The sequence below is a fragment of the Marmota monax genome, unplaced genomic scaffold (assembly GCF_021218885.2).
Source record: "Marmota monax isolate L192 unplaced genomic scaffold, Marmota_monax_Labrador192_F-V1.1 WCK01_AAM20220418_F8-fsc00046, whole genome shotgun sequence".
NCBI lineage: Eukaryota > Metazoa > Chordata > Mammalia > Rodentia > Sciuridae > Marmota > Marmota monax.
This window is the reverse complement of record NW_026692486.1, coordinates 4622603-4645022: the sequence shown is the minus strand read 5'-3', so window position 1 is coordinate 4645022 and position 22420 is coordinate 4622603. Positions and strand designations below refer to the sequence as shown.

Genomic DNA, 22420 nt, shown 5'->3' with positions numbered 1-22420 from the left:
AGCAAAAAGCACAAGTTGCAGAGTTTTTTGTATTGTTTTGTTTTGTTTAATTAAATGCTATTTTCTATGTATATATCACTTGATTTTATGCCAAGCACTTCATAGATACAAGGCAAATATTAATTAAATGAGAACTGTTGTCATCTCCAAAGTAATTGATTTTTTAAAATTGAGTTTGAAGACACAAATTGCCTAGATCAATAGCGTGAGGTCAAGAATCCCAAAGTGTCCAAGATCTGGGAGATAATCAACTGACATAGTATTCTTTCATCAACATTAAAATATTTCAAATTAGTGAAAACATACCAAAACACTCTTGTTTTTATTAATTCTTCTCTTCAAATATATTATTAATCTAGGCTAGTTGGGCAATTTGAACAAGTGTCATTGGAATGTTAATTAAAATAGCTAAGGTTTTAAATTTTCATTTTATGCTTCAAATAAAAAGAAATAAACAAGAGTTTTTATAAAAGAAGAATAGAGAAATTTTAAAAATAATATGTCTTCAAAAGATGAAAACCTTTTCACTAATGTCCTAGTGAAAAAGTATTATTAGAAAAAGAAAGCACAATTTCATATAAACTTGGATAACCAGCAGCAATATTGCCATATAATTCTAGGCACACTTATCAGTGGGTCTATTGGAATCTCATTATCTGTACCTATTCAATGGCATAGAGGTTCCTGGTTGTTATTTTACTTAGATTAAACTGTGTGTGTGTGTGTGTGTATGTGCGCAACACATGTAGATCAGTACTTGTTTTGAAATTTTGAGATCGCCATTCATATTCATATTTAAGTTAAAAGTTCTAATTCACCTATATGCCTGCAACACAGAAGCCAAAATTTGAATCAGCTCTACGTTAAATGATGAACTAAATATATTTCAGTATTTGTCAGGCCCTAGTTGGCTAGCTAATATTCAAATCAAAATCAGAATGCTCATGAAAACCAAATGCAATCTAAAGAGCAACATCTTAATCCTATGAAATTGTCTCTGATTTTTTAATTGTAAAATTATGTTATTTTATTAGAATAATAAATAATTCATAAGGTATACATATGATGAAAATAAATCTGTACCTCTCTGGTTACAAAAAGCCACACATAAAGTTAGAGCTTAATTTTCTTACCCAAAGTTTTCTCTACTTTTTTGTTGATCTGATCATTTATGGTCTTTAATCTGCATATATATTTGACATCATTTGTGAATGCTTTATGACCTACTGCAACATCTTGAAGTTGGTTTTACATGTTATATATAACTCTGCTACAAAGAGTCGTTTATAATAGGCTTAAAATCCATTCTCACACTAATGTCCTTGTATTATCTTTCCAGTGTCTAAGCATAATGTTCTTTGCCACCATTAAGCTTGATGAGAGCTATTTGGCACATTCATGAAAAATATCAGCTTCTCTTCTTTAGAAAACTTGAGAGGTAGCCAAAGAAAAATCATGATTTGGATTTTTCCCCCATTTTCCAATGGTGAAACTAATAAAATATCAACCCCTAATTTACATTTTTTAAAAGAGCACTAAAAATGGAATAATCAAGAAACCTACAATAATAAAGGCATAAATAGCATCATCAAAAATAATTTCCAACCTCTGAGAGGTGTAAATCCTCTTAATGATAGGTGACAGGCAGGAACAGATTCATTAGGACTTTTTTAAACATAAAAAATCATGTCCCCTTTCTGCTCCAAATTCTAGCTTCAGGTAAACATGCTTTTCACATTTACTAAAATCACAAAGAAAATGTTAAATTTTTTTGCCAAAAGTAGAAAACATAGGTAAAGGCAAAGGACAATGAGTACACAGGAAAAGTCCAAGAAATTTTGTTCAGTGAACCTCGAGGAAACATTAGCTTCAGAGAGACAATCTCTTCACTTTTATTTGTATAACATTTTTTTAAAAGAATTTTTGTCAACATCTTTCATTAATAAACATCAACTGTCCTTTTAAACAAAGACTACCAGTCTGTAAAGGGAGAGGTATAGAGCTTACAATACCTAGAATTCTCCTAAATTTTTTTAACATTTTTTTTTAGATGTAGATGGACATAATACCTTCACTTTGTCTATTTATTTTTATGTGGTGCTGAGGATCCAACCCAGTGCCCCACAAGTTCAAGATAAGCACTCTACCACTGAGCCACAACCCCAGCCCCTGCATGACGTATTTTTAAGAAATCTTAAATTACTAGAAAACAATAGCAACAATAGCAACAACATATTAAAGCAAGATCCAGATCAATCAGGTAGAAAAAAATAGCTAAAACAGTATCTATCACTACCACACAGCAAATTATTAAAATACTCTCATGATTCAGGTTTTCATGAATATAGTTAAGTGTTCAGCAAATTCTATAATATAGAAATGAAATACAGGTTGGGTACCCTTATCCAAAACGTGTGGGACCAGAGGGCTTTCAATTTCAGATTTTTTCAAATGTTTGAATATATAAAATGAATATTTTGTTTGGAGATCAGACCCAAGTTTAAACACAAATTCATTTGTTTCATATATGCTTTCTGCACAAAACTGAGGTCAATTTTTACAGAATATTTTCAGTGCCCTGTATTTTGGCTGTGACTCATTATATGAAATCAGAGGTAGAATTTTTCACTCTTGGTGTCATTTTGGTGCTGAAAAAGTGGTTAATTTTGGAACATCTCCTATTTTGTATTTTTAAATTAAGGGAACTCAACCTGAATTACAATTTTACTGAAGCATAGATTCATTTCCTCAAAAAAAGTAAGTTATAAAATATGTTTTTTTTCATAGGTGGCCAGACTTCCAGTCTAACTCAGTTCATAAAATTAAGTTTTAAATGAGAATGCCTTTAACAATCATTCTTAACTATCCCTTAAAAATTGAAAAAAAAAATTGATGGAAAAATTTTTAAGGTATTGTGTAGGTTCTTTGGTTTCTGAAAAACACTGTGATGTTTGATATCCACGTTAAACAAAAAATATGAGCTCTTATAATATGAAATCAATAAAATATGTTAATACATATCCTCTTTGACCTATACTCTTAATGTGCGGATTGTTTTAAAAAAAACTATTTTTTTTCCATCTTTTCCTTCTCTGACTCATCGTTTTTGATGTTTTCATTGTGTTTATACTGAACAGCCCTCCATTTAGAAAATGTACTGTGTGACTTTAAGGTAGACTCCTAAGTAAGTTAGAAAGCTCACCAGAATTATGTGTTCAGAGGAGGGAAGAGACTGACTGAGAGGGAAAGCTTTGAATAAAAAAGTGAGCACACTAGATGGCATAAAGGCCACACTGAGTTTAAGTTTGGCACCAAAAGTGAAGCGTGCTCTCTTTAACCAGAGTAAGAGATATAGAAAGAGAAAAGGTGATGTTTCCCATACACAGAGGGCAAGGCAAGCTTCTGCTGAAAAGGATTTTTACAATTTGAACTTGTCTGAGCTGGAAAGAATCTGAGAAATCCTAGACTAGTCTTTATTATATGAAGAACAGGACTGAGGTCCAGGGGTATGAAGTGACTTTTATTGAGTCAAACAGCAAGTGGCACAGCTGAACAGAGATGCTTCCTATATTGTTTGACATCACAGTTGTTCACATAGATATCTACCCATTTTGCAGTGAGCCTGGTATTTTATACATGAGGAGGTAAGAATTTTGAAATATTCTGGATACCTGCCTTTGTAAAATATTGAAACTGTGACTATCTTGCATATTTACGTTAACGATTATTTTGATGAAAAAATTAAAGAATTTGAAACAGTTCTACAAATGTAAATAATTCTACACAGTTATCAAGCTGTTATGCCTAGTAATAATGTCTTGTTCTCTTCTGTATCATGTATGGTGGGACAATGTGTGAACTTTCTCAGGTTTTGCTCCACGGATTAGGAGAGAAAGGAAGATCTTATGAAACTAAGTAGGGGATATTTGACATTTTCATTAACAGAATTTAAAGAGCCATAATAATGCCTGCTCCTTGTGTGTTGCATTGTTTCACATCCATATGTTTAATGGTTATAGTTAAATATTATTTTTAGTAATTCAAATAATTTCTCTGAGATATTTAGTCAGCATGTGTTTTAGTCAGTTTTTTTGCTGCTATAACAAAAGGACCTGACGAAAACAATTAGAGGGAAAAAAGGTTTATTTTGGGGCTCACAGTTTCAGAGGTCTTAGTTCACAGACATCTGGCTCCTTCTTTGGGGCCTGAGGTGAGGCAGAACATCATGGCAGAAGCTGGTAACAGAGGAAAACAACTCAGGATGTAGAACCATGAAGAAGAGAGAGTTCTGCTCAACAAGGACAAAATGTAAACCTCAAAGCAATGTCACCAGTGACCCACCTCCTCTAGTCACATCCTATCTACATACAGTTACCACCCAGTTAATCCCTATCAGGAGATTAATGCACTGATTAGGCTAAAGCCTTCATAACCCAGTGATTTTACTGTAAACTTTCTCACCTTGTCTCACAAATGAGATTTTGGGGAACACCTCATATCTAAACCATAACAGCCTGTGATTTGTAAATAGCTGATCAAGCTAGAACACAGTGATTACATTCTTTAAAGTCACTTAACTGAAAATACTTGTTCTGAAAATATGATTTGTATTTCACAAGATATACTAGCAGAAGTGCATTAGAGCAAGGAAGGAAGAAAAAAATAAGGAGGAAGGAAAATGAAGGATGAGAGGAAAAAGAGGGAGAAGAGACTAAGAAAGGGAGGAAAAGGGAAAAGAAGGGGAGGAAGGAAGGAAGAAAGAAAAGAATGCCAAGTATGGTGGGGCATGCCTGTAACCGCAGTGGCTCAGGAGACAAAGAGGATTGCAAGTTCAGAGCCAGCCTCAGCAATTTAAGGAGGCCATGAGCAATTCAGTGAGACACTGTCTCTAAATAAAATATAAAAAGGGCTGGGGATGTGGCTTAGTGGTTAAGTGCCCCTGGGTAACCAAAAAAAAAAAAAAAAAGAAAGAGGAAAAGAATTGAGCATGGAGCAAAGGAAGAGAGAAGAGAGGAAGGAAGCAGAGGAAGGAGACATTGTTTTCGTCATGCCAGCTATTCTAGTTTAGGCCTGTGGTAGTTTGTGCATGAACTTGAAAAGATCTTTCAGACTGTTTAATGTGGTTTGCTCAAATAAGAATCACACACATTGTTATGCAGAAATAGCTCCACTCTTTACATTCTATACCTGTTACCTGGATAGAATTTCCCCTCCTCTGCTTCCCTCCCTTACCTTCCCTTCCTATTCCCACCTGTCCTTCAGTCACCACGTCCCTGATTCAACATTTCCTGGGGAACATTACCCCAGGTAACGTCATTAGGTCAGTCAAAAACAAGTGCAGATGTTCAAAACATGATATATTTTTATGAATTTGACATTTTTTAACTGTGATTTTTCCCCCAGAAACTAATTCAGTTTTGTTGAAGAAAACTGTTATTTTACTGTAAAAAAACTACACTTTCCAGTGAAAATGACAACATTTTCCCGTAGGCCAAAATGGTGGCTTGTGAATTCTCTTTCTAAAAGAAAACTGAAAGGTCATGTGAAGTCATCATTTTCATATGAGCATCCTATCCATCTTCAGTTTTTTTTTGTTGTTGTTGTTGTTTTCTGGCAAAGTAAAATTTGCAAGTTCAGGGATAATGCAATAACTCCAACTTTCCTAAAGAACAGATCACAAACTTATTTTCTTTATATTCTGAATATAGTACTAGAAGATAGAGTAACCAGATCAGACATAGATACAACTGGAAATATTAAAACCTGTCACTTTTCTAAGCATTTGTTTGAAGAGGTATAGGATGTAGCAAATTATTTCTCTTTTCCTCTTTTCATTATCATCTTTTCTCATGCAAGATAAATTATCTTTAAATTGAGTTATAAAGGATTTTCTATGACTATTGTAGTAGGCTAAATGGTGGCTACCATACCCAAAAGGATATGCCCAAATCCTAATCCCTGGAACCTATGAATATTACCTTCTGTGGAAAAACTTATGATCAAGATAAGGTATTGAGACATTTGTCTCATCCAGTATTATCCAGATGGGCCCTAAATCTCATCACATGTATGCTTACAAGAGAGACAAAGAAAGCAAGGACATAATGTGACAGTGGAGCGAGGATTAGAGTAATGTGGCCAGGAAACAAGGAATGCTCAAGCCACTAGAAGCTAGAAGATGCAAAAACAGATTATTTCCTGTAGACTTTGGAGATAGCACAGCCTTACCAACACCTGGCTATCAGAACTCTGGCCTCCAAATCACAAGAAAATAAGTTTCTATTATTTCAAGCTACCAAGTTTTGAGCAATTTGTTATCTTAGGAGATGAGTATATCCATAAATGAAGACTTAGTGAAAACAACCAATAAAGTGAAATTTTGAAATAGCCTATCAAAAACCACCTACTATCATAAGAAAGCAATTAAATTATCTATATATTGGTATGCGTTTGCTTGTTCCAGCTGCTAGTTGGTGAATGAAAAATTATTCAAATTTTCCTACTGAAGACTTTAGGTCCCCCTTCCTTATTTTTGGAGTTAAATCTAGAAATTACAAAGCAATGAAAATGAAAACAATGGTGTAAAATAATTATTGGTTGGAACAAAAGTATGATCTGGAGAGCACGTAGCATTATGGCTCATAACAAGATGAAAAAGGAAATTATCTGCGGCTGCATTATCCATGTTCTACTTCCTATCCAGCACTGAGTGGGCAAATCAATATTGGAAACAAGATGTTTTTGACATAGGAAATAACTTCTTTTCTCCTTTATTGGCAGGAACATTAAGACTTTCTAGAACAAGAACAAACTATATACCCCAGGGATCCCTGGACAAAAGCTTAAGAATTATTGCCCTGCTCAACACCATTTATAACTACTATTCTGTATGATCATTACTGTAATTCAGAATTCTGCATGTTTTGGGTATATTGGATTAAATAAAATACCTTCTTCAAATTAAATTTACCTATGTCCTTTCACTTCCTTCAGTCTGGTTAGTAGAAATCACAATCACATATGTTTTTCATAACTGTTTTGAACTGTGCAGATCTAGATAGACCTTTCTGATTTTTTCCTTTGATTAGTCTTATTTATTAAGAAAGATGTTTAAAAAAACTCTATGGATTTACTTTTTCATTTATATTTGCTTCATTTACTTCTAAATTACAAACCTATATTATTTCAAGAGAAGTATTTTTAAAGTATTCTACCTCCTCTGTGAATTAAACATTTTATAAAGTAGTGGTACTTTGTCAACTGCTGCTTTTTTTTCTCCATAAAATCAGTTTTGATAATAGCAAGGCAATGTTTTTGGTAGATTGTGTTGACATTCCAGCTCTTCACTCTTTTCTCAGTAGTCTGATCAAGCAGCCTCATACTTTTCCATGAACCTTCCTCCTCCCAATGTGGTCAAGCTATGTTAAACTACTTTGGGGACATGCTTTGATCAACAAGATCTTAGCAGAATTGCAAGCTGACATTTGATGAGGACTTCCATAAGTGAAGCCGAATTAACAGATCTAGAAGTGGGTTGAGAGATATTTAAAGCAGGATAATAAAGTAATCCTTTCAAAATATTAATCCATCAAATGGATAAATGCAACTGGTGAGGTATAGGTCTCATAAGCTATTCATTTCATATTGAGCATTCCTGTATGAAGGGCCTTTTGGGGGATATCTTGTAACCAAACCATAACACATATTTTACTCCAATTTATTCCATAGTATTTCACTTTCCCTCTTCAAATGCCTCCCTCTGTTCCCTTTCCTCAATGCTTCTAGTTTTCCTTTTGTTTATTTACAGGTACATGTTTTTATTTTTAATTGGTGCATTATAATTACATAGAAGAACTAAGGAATAAAATCAACCAAATTATGCTATATGTATCTATGACCACACCACAGTGAATTCTGCTTTTATGTACAATTAGGATTGATTTTTAACACTTTTTCTTTTAGTGATAGAATTTATTCCATCTCCTCTATTTTTTACCTCTTTCCTTTCTTGATTTTGTTTGCCTGGGATTTTTGTTTTGTTTTACGTTGTCTTAGGAAACAATTTTATGTAGATTACAAATCATTCACTTGCTTTTCCTTAATACATTTAACATTTTATTCCACTGCTACTGGTTTCCTATTACTTCTGAGCAAACAGATATCAATCTAATCATTCTTCTTTAATGGGAAATCCATTCCTCTTCTTGAGTTACTTTAAATTTATTTTGGTCTTTGATGTGCTACGGTTTTAATGTAATACAACAGGTATAGCTTTCTTCTTAATTTAGTCTTCCTAGGATTTCTGAACCTGAGAATTATTTTTTATTACTCATAGAAATTTTGTTATCTTTTTAAACATTGCCATTCCACCATCCTCTCTATTTTTTTTTTCCTTAAGGCACTGTGATTATGTATATAGAATGTTTCCAAACTAACCTTTATGTCCCCCAAAGTCAACTTTATTTCATGTTTTTTTTATTATAATTTCTTTATCCTAGGTAATTTAGTACAGATTTATATTCTAATTGCTTAACAGTCTCTTCAGTTTATTTAATGTGTTCATACCTACTTAACAAATCTTTATTGTTAGTGTCATTTTCGAATTTCCCATGTCCATATGAATGTCTCATTTCTATAAGAAAGGTTTAAATTTCTTATGCCATGTTAATTTCATATCTATCTACAATATTACAATGTCTCTTTTTAAATTTTTTTACTAGTTGCTCAAAACATTATAATGATCTTGACATATCATACATTTGAATCAAATGGGGTACGTAATCTTATTTTTCCACGTGTACAGATTGTAGGATCACATTGGTTATACAGCCATGTTTATACATAGGGCCATACTAGTGTCTATTGTATTCTGTATACGATGTCTCATTCTAGTTTGTTGTTTCTAATAGCCCTGACTCAAGTGTTTCTTGTTGTTATTGTTTTTGAGTATTTAATTGAAAGTATTTGTGTATTGGTTTTAAGGAGTATTCTTCCAGAGATGCTTTGAGTTTGCTTTTGCCAGCTAGTTGAGAGAACAACGAAATAAAGACAATATTTGAGGTCTGAAAAGATGAGAATTATGATTCCTCAAGAATTGTTGGAAGATGGAGGGAGAGAAGATTAGTAATCTTTGTTTGCCATGAAGACATCTGCCCTCCTGAATAGAATAAGCTTCAGGTTTTAATAGTCCTTGCCTGGAGAGCATCGAGGATAAAGTTATGAGTAAAGCTAGGCATAAGTTTGGGTCAGAGAATTCACATAAAACTGAATGTTGGCTAGGGGAAATCATCAACAGTGAGCTAGAATAAAACAATTTGCCACAGAAACAAGCTAGATTTTCTCTGCCATGTCTCTGGTTAAAGGGGAACATATCTCTTCTGATATTCCTTTAGGACAAGTGCTAATACAGATAGAGATAGAATTTGTATGATTTCATTTAAAATCTTCACAGTGAAGTTACAACTTAATTTGAGAAGGATGCAAAACTGAAAAGTATCTTGGTTTTATTTTTTTTCTTTTTCTTTATCTTTTGTGGTCCTAGAGTCTGAACCCAGCACCTCATGCATGATACTAGGCAAGTGCTCTATCATTAAACTATATTCCCAACTTCTTTTTTTATATATTTTATATATTGCAACAAATTATTATAGCTATGGTTATTTTAATATTTTGTCTTTTCACCTTTACACTAAAGTAATTTATGCTTTATCATTTTAGTAATATAGTACTCTGAATTTAACTCTAGTCTAAACTTCACAAGTGAGTTTTAAAATTTCATGTTTTCACATTGCTATTTATTCTTTCATTTCAACCTCAAGAACTCCCATCTGGTGGGGTCCATGGGTAGGCTTAAAGCTGGAGTACTCAGTCAGGCTGACTTAGTGCTCGGACCTACTGCAATGGTTCTAGAGTCTGGGTGCATGGGTGTGGGCTTAGATCCTACTTTCACAGGTAAAATTGAAATTCTGGGTCCACAGACTCTTGCCTGGTACCAGGGTCCACGGGGTGGGTCTGGCAACCAGGTTCACATTGGTAGTATTAGATACTGAATCCCTAGGGGTTGGCCTGAAGTCTACGTCCACAAAAGCAAGCCTGGTACTGGAGTGAGCCCTAGTACCTGGGCTCATGGGAATGGACCTAGTCTTGACTCCATAGGCACAGCTCTGCACTAGAACCAAATGGAGGTGACTTGGTACCTGAGTTGATCAGAGTTGTCCTAGAACTTGGAAGTAGGGTTTAGGTTGACAAAGGCATAGGATTGGTGTCTTGTTGCAAAACATTATCTTGCTATTATTTGCATTTCCTAACATTTTTAAATGGTCAAAGATTTTCAAACACTTTCTGGATTACATGTAGTCACCTTTTGTTATAATGTAAAGGTTGGCTTTGCCTGACAAATAGGCCATCTTGGGCTTTCTATAAGTCCATTTCAATGATGCTGATAATGAGGTCCTCTAGGACAAACCAAACTGACCATTAAGACAGCACAAATTCCATAGAGGCTATTCTGAGATCTTAAGTTTTTTATCATTGTGACATAAACATGGCTCAAACAAAAATTGGTATTAGAACTTGGAGGGCCCTTAAAGTTAATCTATATACCTGAGAGTTCTACTAGGTATAGCCTTTGAAGTAAACAAACCAATGAAAAATTCTAGATTTAGTGCCGGTTTATTGAGTCATATTGCTGCAGCTATCATTTAATATAGGACATTTTTTGATAAGTAGAACATAAAGGCTAAGACATAAATAGTTTAATGAAAGTAAAAGAAAAAAAATATCTTAGTGGACCAGAAAACCAATTTTCTTTGGATAATAATAACATTTTTAGCTCCTTTTTTAGGGAAGAAGAAGTCCATATTAATTTAAAAATACAGATAATGTCTGGCTTCTGATAATCTTTAAATGAACTAAACTAATGCCCGAGGCTCTTAGAAAAAAAATAATTGATGTTAATGATTAACACAATTTTCAGATTTGGGGTCACAATATTCAGGGCCAAGGTCTTGATCCCCTAAGTGGCTGTGATTAACCAGTGGTCTGACTTGTGCCTGCTGGAAGGTTTCTCTCATTTCCGAGGCAGTATTATTTCATCAGACAGTTGGATTCTGTCCAGTTTATTTGGCAAAGATTTTGTAGGACCATGCTGTGTCCATTATCTTTTCTTGACAATGATTTAATCTCATTGCAAGAGTGTCAGAGCTGGTTATTATGCTAGGCACACAATTTAAAATTTGGAATGGTTACTTCATTTTTATAAGAGATGACATTTAGCAATAAGAATAAACCATATCTTCATAGTAACATGAAAATGTTTAGTTAATTTATTTACCTTTTTTTAATTTTTTTGTTTGTTTGTTTTGTGTGTGTGTGTGTGTGTGTGCACCTCTGAATGTTCCAAGTGCTCCACTGAAGGACATACTTTAAGTATAGAGATATAATAAGAAGTAGTTCTCTATCTCGTAAGGACATGTTGAACATTTATATGTCCATTTTTATATATTAATTTAATAAAATTATTATGTTCGAGGCAATGGGCTAGATTTTCTGAATATAGAAACTAATCAATACATAGTGCCAGCCTTGAAGGAGCACATAACCAGGGATATTGTAGATATTTTCTAAGGACATGAATGTTCACTATTTTGAATAGTGTTTTTAAACTTTCTTTCCTTTTTTTTTTCATTTTAAACAAGAAATTTATTTAAACAAGCCACTTGAAGAGAAAACTATCTAGGAATCTTTTTTTTTTTTTTTTTTTTTTTTAAGAGTAATTTATCCCTTGGGCTGGGGATGTGGCTCAAGTGGTAGAGTGCTTGCCTGGTATGCGTGCGTCCCGGGTTCGATCCTCAGCACCATATACAAAAACAAAGATGTGTCCGCCGAAAACTAAAAAATAAATATTAAAAAATTCTCTCTCTCTCTCTTTCTCTCTCTCTCTCTCTCTCTCTCTCTCTCTCTCTCTCTTTAAAAAAAAAGTAATTTATCCCTACATGTAACAGCTACATACAAAAAGTTATAAAATCGGCCTTGGTTTTACAATGATAAATGAAAAACATTAAAATTATCCAATTGAACAAGGTTGGAAAGGATTTTTATGTTGTTCAGGTTTTGGGTCTTTGTTTTTGTTTTTTGTTAAAACAGTGAGAGCAAAATAACTTACTGGAATATTAGATCAGAGCTGAATGAGCATGCCACTAATAGAGAAAGGGGATATTTTCATAGAACCAGTATTTTTCCCCATCCAATCTCTGTTCGATGTCAATCAAAACATATAATTGGCCATTTAGTTTTTTTAAAATTCAATATGCCTGTACACATACACCCATTACTTTATGTACAATAAAGGAATGGGGAAGGATAAAATGAAAGAATAGAGAAAACTATACTGTGATAGTCAGGATGTGATGGAACCAAATTGCAGTTGTCTAATTGAGAATGTATTCTTGGTCTGTAAGAATAGAGTTCTGGAGGAAAGTAGTAGTTTCCCTTTTTAGTAGACACCTCCTGTCTGCTGCTGGAATACATCAATTGTGTCTTCATCCTCCATTTCCAACTGTGCAGGTGTGTCTGTTTCATTAATTGGCTGCTGGAATCTGATCTGCCTCATTGACAAACCCTGTCCTTCACAATATGCTCTCATTAGTTTACAAAGTGGTCTTAGTCTTAAACTGCACCACAGAACCATTCTGTCCCCGCCGCCACTTTCAAGTTAATATGTATGATGGTGGTTCTCAGTCTTGACTCTTTCCTTGAGCCTTTGGTTGGCCATGGCGTGTACCAGAGTCTCTTCAGCTGCTACTTCACAAAAGAGGTACCAGGTCCTCCCCTAAATAGCACACAAACAGCTCCGTGTTTGTAAACTGCTAAGTTAAAAATCTATGTCATTCTATATTCTTGTTGAGAAAATTTGTCATTGCTTGAGCAAGACCAGATGTTGCCTCTTATTTTATTCTAGTCCACCATGATTTATTTTTGAGTATCTTCTGTGACCTCAGCCCATAGGCGGAGGTAGATAATAATAATTGCAACAAGAGCAACAAAAATTCAAAATACATGATATGACATGATAGAAGTAACAGGGATTATTATATTGCCTGTGAGGAAAAGATTAAATACTTTGTTTCATGGATATCAGGAAGTTCATGGATTGAGGGCGTGGGGACCTAGCTTGCACTTGTAAGTAGAATAATGAAAGTAGCCCTCTTTGAGAAGTAGCATTTGAAAAAACTTTCCAGCTGAGCAGGTAATAAGACACCAGCATGTTGGGGTAGAACCTCTAAGCAGAGAGAAAAGTGATTGCTGAAGCCTAAGTTATAGCTGGTCAGCTGGAGAATAGGGAGAAGGCTGCTAAAAAGAAGCTCAGAGAGTGTGAGAAAGTAGGAAGGAGATTCAGGGTCAAAGGAATATTGGAATCTATAGTTGTAGCAATAGCCCTGGTGACTATTGTAATTTTTAAAAAATAATTAATATGAGCTGGGGATGTTGCTCAGTTGTAGAATGCTTGCCTAGCATACATGAGGCCATGGGTTCACTTCCCAACACCACAAAAATAATTATAATGATTATTAGTTTACTTTTTATTTAGTGTTATTGTGGTAAGAACACAATATGAGATCCAGAACTCTATCCTTTCAGATTTTTAAGTGTATAATTCAGTGTTATTTATCTATAGGCAAAATATTACACAAAAAATCTCCAGAGTTTATCACTCATGCATAACTTCTGTACCACTGATTATCAACTCCCCTTTTTCCTCCTTCCCTCAATTCCTGGCAACCATCTTTCTATTCTGTTTCTATGAAATTTCAGTTTGTATTATGTTTCACGTAAGTGGACTCATGCAGTGTTAGCCCTTCCGTAGCTTACTTACTTATTCCACTTGAAAACAATGTCCTCAGAGTTCATCTATATTGCCTCAGATGGCAGAACTTCCAACATTTTATGGTTGAATAAAATATTTAATTTTATCTAGCCAGGCATGGTGGCGCATGCTTGTAATCCCAGTGGCAGGAGTTCAAAGCCAGCCTCAGCAAAAATCAAGGTGCTAAGCAATTTAGTGAGATCCTTTCTCTAAATAAAATATAAAAAAGGGCTGGAGATATGGCTCAGTGGCTAAGTGTCCCTGAGTTCATTCCCTGGTACAAAAAAATTAATAATATTTAATTTATCCATATCACACTTTTTCTTTTTCTTTTTTTTTTTTTTTTAGAGTTGTGATGTAAGGAGTTTATTTGAAGAATTAAGATTCAAGGTGAAGGGCAGGGTGTAACTCAGAAACAGAGCACCTGCTTCTTCTGCATGAAGCCTTGGAGTCAATCCCCAGCACCACAAAACAAAACACCTAAGTAAGTAAGTAAGTAAGATTCAAGAGACTCAAGAGGCCAAGGGAGAAATGTGTAGGTGGAAAAATAAGTACTTGGGAAAATAATATAATAGATAGATGTAAGTTAATGCAGTCTCAGCTCTTGTTGCCAGTGAATGGCAACATTTATGGATCAGAAAAGGAACTAAATTAAATAAAATGTTTTGAAGAAAATTCTCGTGGTTGAAGGTTAACAACACACAGGCTAATGCCTAAGATACCAGTTTATGTCCACTTTTTTTTTATATTTTTAATTTTTTATTGCATATCACACTTTTTCAAATCTGTTCATCTATAAATGGATATTTGGACTGCTTCCACACCTTGGCAATTGTCAATAGTGCTGCAGTGAACAGGAGAGTACTAATATCTCTTCAAGATTCTGATTTCATTTCTTTTTGATAAAAATACTCAGACGAGGGATTGCTATGGAATCATATGGTAGTTTTGTAAATTTCTATTTCCCAGGATCTCCATTCTGTTTTCCATAATGGCTTCACTATATAGATGCATTTTGCATTCCTGCCAATAGTGTACTTTAGTTTTTCCTATGTATAAGACAGGAAAGCATCCAGACAGTATGAGTAGAGGTGTGACATAACCTGATTTATGTTTAGAAGGATCATTTTGGCTGCTTGGTTGAGAAACTGTAGAGCAAGAAAAGGAAGTAGGAAGTTGGTTAATAGTGCTAAAAAATACTCACAAGGAATGGCAGTTACCTATGTTCTATTAAGGCCATTTCCAATTTGAAATATACTCATTTCACACTGTAGCTAGAGGTGAAGAGGAGAGGAAAGCTAGATGAACAACGATTGCTTTGCAGTTGCTGTTTTAACACCTCATGTCATTTATTGAATGTGTACTATGTGATAAGCCCTCAGCTAAGCAGTTTCATATTCAGAATTATTTCATTAAAACCCATAAACACATATTTATAACAATAATTTTTAAGACAACAATCTGCCAGAACTTGAATTCAACTCTATCTAACCTCTGACCTCAATGCCCACACTTTTTTTTTATTGGTTGTTCAAAACATTACAAAGCTCATGATATATCATCTTTCATACATTTGACTCAATTGGGTTATGAACTCCCATTTTTACCCCAAATACAAATTGCAGAATCACATCGGTTACACACTCACATTTTTACATAATGGCATATTAGTGACTGTTGTATTCTGCTACCTTTCCTATCCCCTACTATCCCCCCTCCCCTCCCCTCCCATCTTCCCTCTCTACCTCATCTGCTGTTGTTCAGTTCTCTCCCTTGCCCCCCCCCTTTCCCCTGACAACCTCTTATATGTAATTTTGTGTAACATTGAGGGTCTCCTACCATTTCCATATGCTTTCCCTTCTCTCTCCCTTTCTCTCCCCCCACTCGTCTTTGTTTAATGCTAATCTTTTCCTCATGCTCTTCCTCCCTGTTCTGTTCTTAGTTGCTCTCTTTATATCAAAGAAGGCATTTGGCATTTGTTTTTTAAGGATTGGCTAGCTTCGCTTAGCATAATCTGCTTTAATGCCATCCATTTCCCTGCAAATTCTATGATTTTGTCATTTTTTAGTGCTGCGTAATACTCCATTGTGTATAGATGCCACATTTTTTTTTATCCATTCATCTATTGAAGAGCATCTAGGTTGGTTCCACAGTCTAGCTATTGTGAATTGTGCTGCTATGATCATTGATGTGGCAGTATCCCTATAGTACGCTCTTTTAAGATCCTCAGGGAATAGTCCTAGAAGGGTGATAGCTGGGTCAAATGGTGGATCCATTCCCAGCTTTCCCAGGAATCTCCATACTGCTTTCCAAATTGGCCTCACCAATTTGCAGTCCCACCAGCAGTGTACAAGTGTACCCTTTTCCCCACATCCTCGCCAACACTTATTGTTGTTTGACTTCATAATGGCTGCCAATCTTACTGGAGTGAGATGGTATCTTAGGGTGGTTTTGATTTGCATTTCTCTGACTGCTAGAGATGGTGAGCATTTTTTCATGTACTTGTTGATTGATTGTATGTCCTCCTCTGAGAAGTGTCTGTTCAGGTCCTTGGCCCATTTGTTGATTGGGTTATTTGTTATCTTATTGATTAATTTTTTGAGTTCTTTGTATATTCTGGATATTAGGGCTCTATCTGAAGTGTGAGGGGTAAAAATTTGTTCCCAGGATGTAGGCTCTCTATTTACCTCTCTTATTGTTTCTCTTGCTGAGAAAAAAATTTTTAGTTTAAGTAAGTCCCATTTGTTTATTCTTGTTATTAACTCTTGGGCTATGGGTGTCCTATTAAGGAATTTGGAGCCCGACCCCACAGTATGTAGATCATAGCCAACTTTTTCTTCTATCAGACGCAGTGTCTCTGATTTGATATCTAGCTCCTTGATCCATTTTGAGTTAACTTTTGTGCATGGGGAGAGAAAGGGATTCAGTTCCATTTTGTTGCATATGGATTTCCAATTTTCCCAGCACCATTTGTTGAAGATGCTATCCTTCCTCCATTGCATGCTTTTAGCCCCTTTATCAAATATAAGAAAGTTGTAATTTTGTGGATTGATTTCTGTGTCCTCTATTCTGTACTATTGGTCCACCTGCCTGTTTTGGTACCAGTACCACGCTGTTTTTGTTACTATTGCTTTGTAGTACAGTTTGAACTCTGGTATTGCTATACCTCCAGATTCACACTTCCTGCTTAGAATTGCTTTTGCTATTCTGGGTCTTTTGTTTTTCCATATGAATTTCATGATTGCTTTATGTATTTCTACAAGAAATGCCGTTGAGATTTTGATTGGCATCGCATTAAACCTGTAGAGAACTTTAGGTAATATCCCCATTTTGATGATGTTAGTTCTGCCTATCCATGAACAGGGTACATTTTTCCATCTTCTAAGATCTTCTTCTATCTCTCTCTTTAGGGTTCTGTAGTTTTCATTGTATAAATCTTCCACCTTTTTTGTTAGGTTGATTCCCAAGCATCTTATTTTCTTTGAGGATATTGTGAATGGAGTGGTTTTCCTCATTTCCATTTCAGAAGTTTTGTTGCTGATATACAGGAATGCCTTTGATTTATGCGTGTTGATTTTATATCCTGCCACTTTGCTGGATTCATTTATTAACTCTAGCAGTTTCTTTGTAGACCCTTTTGGGTCTGTTAAATATATTATCATGTCATCTGCAAATAGCGATAATTTAAGTTCTTCTTTTCCTATTTTCATGCCTTTAATTTCTTTTGTCTGTCTAATTGCTTTGACTAGTATTTCAAGAACTAAATTGAATAGAAGTGGTGATAGAGGGCATCCCAGTCTTGTTCCAGATTTTAGAGGGAATGCCTTCAGTTTTTCTCCATTTAGGATGATGCTAGCCTGAGGTTTAGCATATATAGCTTTTACAATGTTGAGGTAAGTTCCTGTTATCCCTAGTTTTTCTAGTGTTTTGAACATAAAGGGATGCTGTACTTTGTTGAATGCTTTTTCTGCATTTATCGAGATGATCATATGGTTCTTGTCTTTAAGTCTATTGATGTGGTGAATAGCATTTATTGATTTCCGTATATTGAACCAGCCTTGCATCCCAGGGATGAATCCTACTTGATCATGGTGCACAATTTTTTTGATATGCTTTTGTATTCAATTCGCCAGGATTTTATTGAGAATTTTTGCATCCAAGTTCATTAGAGATATTGGTCTGTAGTTTTCTTTCTTTGAAGTGTCTTTGTCTGGTTTCAGGATCAGGGTGATGTTGGCCTCATAGAATGAATTTGGAAGAGCTCCTTCTTTTTCTATTTCTTGAAATAGCTTGAAAAGTATTGGTATTAATTCTTCTTTGAAGGTTTTGTAAAACTCCACTGTATACCCATCCGGTCCAGGGCTTTTTTTTGTTGGATTGTCTTTTGATGGCTTCTTCTATTCCTTCCTTTGTTATTGGTCTGTTTAAATTGAATGCCCACACTTTTAACCATATGCCACAATCTTGTTAGCTTTTCAATATTCCTCAGATCAAATTCTTTATACATCCCCAATAACTCCCTTCTTAATTATTAAATAAGTCATCTAAGCAAATCATGTAAATAAGGTCTCTGAAAAAGTATACCATAAAGTGGCCAGGAATGATATGGGCCTGCCAGTCTCCTCTTGCCCTTGTGCATACTAAATAGATAAATTACACATCAGATTTCTTTCATTTCCATTTCTTAAAAATTGGAAATATAGCATAGCAGAATATTCATTATAGTAAATTTCCATTATAACAAAACAATTCAATAGTCTTTGAAAGGTGATGGGAACTGAAACATAATACTTAAAATACTACCCAGTTTAAAAGCTATCCTTTCCTGGGTCAACCAGTGTCACTAAAAGCTTTCTAAGTGGAGCTATGGCAACTACTTTAACTCCTCAGGTAATAAGGATGTCTCTACTTCAGCTTTCCATCTCACATACAGATGGATAATAGGAACAAGGCCAGGTTTACAGTTTAGATAAGTGATAAATAAAAGGTACAGACTACTCAAATCATATTTTTGAAAACTGTAGTGAACAATGTGTCTTGGGGTGATGACAATCTGGTTAAGAAATCTAAGTTCACCTATTTAGTGCACTCTCTGAGTTTGGGAAGAGGTTCACAAACATTCCAGGCCTCAGTTTTCTCATCTCTGTTAGGGGCATAATGTTCACTGTTAGTGGAAGTTCAATGAGACAATGTATGTAGCTCATTCAAGGGAGAATATGAAGATTAGAACTCATTTTTCTTCTGTGTACATGGAGCAATATCATTATCTATAAAACAAAAGTAAGAAGAATCTTTACACAAAGGACATCATTTTATTGGCATAAATCTGATATTAAGACAATGATTCAGTGCTTCTCCTGATCTAAGTACTTTCTCATGCTTCTAGGTCATTCAAGCTGGTTGGAATTGGCAGGGCCACTTTAAGGAATATACTTCCACTACTTTCTGTTCTACTTTTCTCTGGAGATAAACACTGAATATCATTCTGCAGAGCTGTCAGTTAGCAAATTTATACACATTGCCTTTCTCTATACTTTTAGTAAAGCTTAATATCTGTAATAGAACTTTTCACATCACAGTGCCAAAAAGCCGAGGTGGCAATTATTATCAAAATTGAACAGAGTGTTTAACACCATATGACCATTCTCTTCTGCCAAATTTTCCACAAAATAAAAATTTAGGAGTATAATAATCCAATGAATTTCTTTTACCTGTGGTCATTTCTATTAGACTAAATTCATAATGAGACTGCTGTAATTATTTGTCATATTTCAGTCTCAGGATGAGGTTTTGATCATGTATTCAACTGTGGTCATGAGTTTTCATATCAAAAAACTAATCTTTAGGAACTGGACATGGTGATGCATGCCTATAATTCCAGCAATTTGGGAGAATAAGGCAGGAAAATCAAAAGTTCAAGGCCAGCCTCAGCAATTTAGTGAGGCCCTCAGCAACTTAGCAAGACCATGTCTCAAAATTTCTAAATGGGGGCGGGAAGGGGGCTGGGGATATAGCTTAGTGGTTTAGTGCCCCCAGTTTCAGTTCTTCATTCCAATAAATAAATAAATGAATAAGAATCTTGGCTCTGGTAATCAAAGAAACAACAAAATACAGTAACTCTACTTGCAGAATAAAGTCCAGAATATTAATAACTTTATCTTTACCTAATTTTCAAAGCAATTATAAACTTCTTAAATAGAAAAATGCAAAATTTCTTTTTGTGTATGTTTACTCCCCTGCAAAATATTTTCATGTGTTTTTGATAAAAACTGAGAAAAGGAGGAGAATGTAAATGTTGATTTTTTGAAAACTCTGTTGGTCTTCATCACATTAAGAGAAATAAGTCGAACTCGGAAGGTCAAGGGTCATGTTTTCTCTCATACACAGAAGCCAGAGTGGAAAAAGAAAAGAAAGTTTATGTTTAATTTTGACATAGTGTCCAACTAAGTTTCCTAAGGGGACTTTCTGCCTCAGTCTTCCAAGTTAGCTGGGATCACGGACATGTTGCCTTCTGATAATCATTTTCCATGAGTGGATTTCTTCTTTCTTTGAACACAATCCAAAGTAAATGCTTGATTTATTCATTCTTTTATTCCCCACACAGAACATACAGGTCAGGAGTGTTGGTGGGGAATATTTATGCTGAAGATGTCATTTACTTGGCCTTTTCACGTGTTAGATAAATAAGTAGATTGGAAAAAGGCAGAAAAGCAATCAGTTTCATAGATTTATGCCATCTCCCTGGTTCTCAACTAAGGGCATATTTTACCCCAAGGGATATTTTGCAATGTCTAGAGACTTCTTTCTTTTCTGAGTTGTTCAACCGGGGAGGGATTCTACAGGCACTGAGCAGGATGAGGCAAAGGATGCTGTAAAATATCCCGAAACACAGAACAGAGCTTCTCTAGAGAAAAGAATTATCTAACCTAATCTGTCCATGTTATAGAGATTGAGAAACCTTCTTGTTACCACTTAAGATGAGAAATCTCTCCTTCTCCATTGCACAATTAAAATTTGGGTCTTTCAAAATAAAAAAGCTTATAGGACATAATTCCTATTAATTCTGAGCTTCATGATGCCTTTATGAAGTGAAGTCTAAAAGAGAAAGATGACTTTTTAAAAAAAATATGGAATGCTCCATGAATTTGCAGGTCATCCTGGTTTAGGGGCCATGTTCATCTTTTCTCTATCATTTCAATTTTATCTTTTGAACTGCTGAAGTGCATAAACTGACTTTTAAAGGCAAACTCGAGAAACACAATTGCCAAGTAGAGCTCACACAGCACAACACAAGTCCTGTGCTATGTTTCCTAAAAACTACACCCTCTTGTATACTCCCATCACGGGGTTAGAGAAATAAAAATTCAGGATTGGCTGAAGTATGTTATATTATTACACAAGTTTTAAAATAATTACTTTTGAACAAACTGTATCTTGTACCAGGACCAGAAGTGTAAAAATCTGGGTCCCCTTTCTCCCACCTCAGAGTTCAAAAGGAAATGAGAATTAAGCCAACAAAATTTTTGACATAACTTCCTATGCAGCACTGGTAATGTTTTCTCCATCCAATTGTTGTCTCAAGAGCTCTTCTCCTAGCCAGTCATCAAGATTTGAGTTAATGATGGGTTGGGATGCCCTCCAGCCAGCCTGACTGATGTCATTTAAATGTTATCTCCCTATAAGAGCTGGTGACATGACTCTGGTGAGGCCATCATTGAATCCAATTAAAAATCTTATTTCTTCCATGCTGTGAGAGAAAACAGGGGCCCAGCCCTTTGTTCCAGTGTTACTATTCCATAGCATTCTACAGAAGGTGCACTTGACACGTCTGCTCCTTGGGCTCCTCATATGCAAATAAATAAATAAATAAATAAATAAATAAAAAATCCCTCAATGCCCAAGGTCACACATGGACATTCTTTCACCTCCAGATTCACAGATGGGATTTTTCTCCTCTTAACAAGTAATAAGATAACAAGAAATGAAAATGAAGAAAAATAGCATGGTTATTCATGTCCCATTGTAGATATTCAGAGATTTTTCTGCAAAATGATAATTTTTACATGAGAAGTAAAAATGACTAGTAAAGTAGGTCAGGCAGGAGTAGCTCTACAAATTGCAGGTACCCACAATTTACAGTAATATTTCTGATTTTAAAAGTAACTTTTGAAGAAGGGTCAAAGAAGAATTCAATGTGATAATATAATTAAAGACATTTTCAATAAGTCAGCACTTATTTTAGTTTAGTTTTCCCCTTGGAATGAAAACTGTGTCGGCAATTAGTTTAAATTAGGCTACGTGGGGATATTATTTGTATAACAAAAATAAGTTTCGCTTTGTAATTAAATTTAATGGTGTTGCACTGGAGAGAAACTGAACAAATTTCTTAGACTTAAGTGTTCTAGTCAACCCAATATTTTCCAGTATTCTGAGATCCGTTGATATAATTAGTCATTTGGCTACCTCCTTGACGTGGTATGCAATTTTAACATACTAAGCAGATACTTCTCACTACTGAGGAATTAAAGTAAATCAATTTTCTCTGAGGCTCCTCTG

General features: G+C 34.9%; 1 non-coding gene across 1 annotated transcript; it reads right to left on the bottom strand.

Moving 5' to 3' along the window:
- Positions 1-20985: 20985 nt before the first annotated feature.
- On the bottom strand, positions 20986-21088 carry LOC124092019 (U6 spliceosomal RNA). Its single transcript, XR_006851492.1, has one exon. It is a non-coding gene; the product is annotated as a U6 spliceosomal RNA (small nuclear RNA).
- Positions 21089-22420: the final 1332 nt, after the last annotated feature.